Genomic DNA, 2,832 nt, shown 5'->3' on the forward strand with positions numbered 1-2,832 from the left:
TCGTGATGCGTACAAGCCCATCCCAGAGGAAAGTGACAGACCACCAAGCCGCCAGACAGCGCCTGAGAGACCCGCACGGGTAAGACCCAAGCATCAAGGGTGTCTGTGTGATTTTTCTGTTGGGGCTTGTTGCCAGAGGGCAAGCCAGCCCAGACCACTACCCTCATCAGCCATTCAGGTGGTTCATGGGACACCTTAGTAGCGACAAGGTGCTCAGAGAAATCATCACACCAAACACCCCATCCTTCGTGCTCCGCGTTACCGACCTGTTTCCAGGACAACCAAAGGTAGACCCCAATTCCCCACACGCCACACACGTACCTATCCTACTGGTGCCCAGCTTCAAACCCAGGAAAAAGCTACTGCAATCACCCAGGGTGGGGATATTGTGGGCACTGGGGCTGCAAAACCATTGTTACAGATGCCAGACCGTCGGGGCCTGGGTGGGATCCACAAGAGCCCGACAAATTCTTACAGTTCGCCTGGGCACCCAGCGGCTGCAAAACACCCATCTTCCTCCAGGGAAGCTTTTATCGCAATCACTACAAAATCCCAAAAATTTGGAAATGCACTAGCTATAACATGACAGTCTTGCAGCCACATCACCCCAGTTGGGCCATAGGCCGAACGTGGACAGTAGTCCTTCAAGGGTCAAAAAAAAGAGTAAATGTGCGAATTATCAGGCTCCAACTGTCGGCGCCCCGAGCGGTCGGACCAAACAAAGTGATTAAAAGCGTACTGAAAGGGAGAAACACAACCTACCCTAAAACTTTACCCACGGGGATCAGCAAAGTCCCAACCAGCCATGCGGAAGCCTTTCAGATAGGCCGTTTAGCCGGGTCGGACTTGGACCCAATCTTTCGTATGTTAGAAGCTACCTTTGTATCCCTGAATGAATCCAACCCTAACCTAACCGAATCCTGCTGGCTTTGTTACGATGTCAAACCCCCCTTTTATGAAGGAATCGCTTTAAACACTCCCTTCAGTTACTCCACAGCCGATGCCCCTCACCAGTGCAGATGGGAAACCCCTCGCAAAGGAATCACCCTGAGTCAAGTCACAGGCCAGGGCAGATGCTTTGGCAATGCAACCTTAGCTAGGCGGAGAGGCAACGTCTGCACCAACGTTGTCAAGCCTAACAGGAAAAACAATAAGTGGGTAGTCCCATCCGCACCTGGGATGTGGGTTTGCCAGCGATCTGGAGTGAGTCCCTGTGTGTCCCTTGCCAAATTTGATGACTCTAACGACTTTTGTGTCCAAGTTCTGATTGTTCCTAGGGTCCTGTACCACTCAGACGAAGAAGTGTACCACCATTTTGAGGAACCCAGCCGGCTCCACAAAAGAGAAATAATAACAGGTGTAACTATCACGATGTTGCTCGGTTTAGGAGCAGCAGGAACGGCAATGGGTGTCTCAGCCCTAGCGACACAGCACCAAGGACTGTCCCAGCTGCAAATGACCATTGATGAGGACCTGCAAAGGATCGAGAAATCCATTTCCTTCCTGGAGAAGTCAGTCTCCTCTCTCTCGGAAGTGGTCCTGCAGAACAGGGAAGGTCTGGACCTCCTGTTCATGCAGCAAGGGGGCCTGTGTGCTGCCTTGAGAGAGGAGTGCTGCTTCTATGCAGACCACACAGGAGTCGTAAGAGACTCCATGGCAGAACTCCGAAACAGACTGGCTCAGAGGCAGAATAGGTCCATTGGCATTGCTGCTTCTGGCGGTTACCTTCGGACCTTGCCTGCTGAACAAGCTGGTCTCATTCGTTCAGGCCCGCCTGGAACGGGCCAACATCCTGTTCATAGGCCGGCGAATCCAACCAGGGAACACTGCCAGCCACAAGTACCTATGTATATGACTACCTCATTCATTTGTGAAAAAGGAGGGGGAGATGTGGCAGATAGGGCCAGGCGTTCGGAAGATCTCGCGATGTTATGGGAAGACAGGGCCCCTGTTTCCTTAGATAAGAAAATTAACATAGGAATGCAGCGGCCTAAACCACATGCCAGTAATTTTCCATCTTCCCTGTAAGTTTCCATTCCCTACTAATCATAGATGGTAAAGACAGACCCTCGCCTGACGTAGAAGCCCCTTAGACTATAAAACCCCACGAGAAGAGATAATAAAGGCCTTTGACCGTCCACCACGTTGGTGTTTTCGTGTTTCTTAGGCCCGAGCGGCCCTGGAGAATGGGTCGCTGTGCTGTCTCTTGAAACCAGGTCGCCTGCCTTGTATCAGAAGGCAAAAGAATCCAAGGGGTTTATCCCTAAAAATGGTCCTTTGCCCTCCCCTGGATGGTCCTCACACTGAAATCTGAGGGGTTTTCTCCATTCTCGGCTGTTGTCCAGGCCTGGTTAGGCTCAGGATGGCCTTGAGGCAGCCTGTGCTCAAAAGGACAAAAGCAGTCTTCAGGTCTTTCTGTTCTTCAGTATTGTTTATTAATTCTTATCTACAGTGTTGTCTCCCGGCCCGACAGAGGTCCACATAGCAAGTCAGCCATGGGCACACTGACCTCCCTCTGGGCGGTTGTCTATTTTTGTACTAAAAACTATGTATAAGATATTTACCTTCACCTCCCAATACCTTTTACTCTTATTGACAAGTGCAGATTTAGTATAAGCCAATCCCAAAGTGCCACCATCACCATCAAAGATGGATGAGAAGAAGAAGAAGAAGAAGAAGAAGAAGAAGAAGAAGAAGAAGAAGAAGAAGAAGAAGAAGGACAGGACACCCCCTAATTCCTTCATCTTGTCTCCTAAAACCCCTCTGCACCAGAATTCAAAAACCCGTGTTTTCACCCTATAATTAATCAATCCCTTCACCATTTATCCCCGT

Source organism: Zonotrichia leucophrys, unplaced genomic scaffold (assembly GCF_028769735.1).
Source record: "Zonotrichia leucophrys gambelii isolate GWCS_2022_RI unplaced genomic scaffold, RI_Zleu_2.0 Scaffold_378_50084, whole genome shotgun sequence".
NCBI lineage: Eukaryota > Metazoa > Chordata > Aves > Passeriformes > Passerellidae > Zonotrichia > Zonotrichia leucophrys.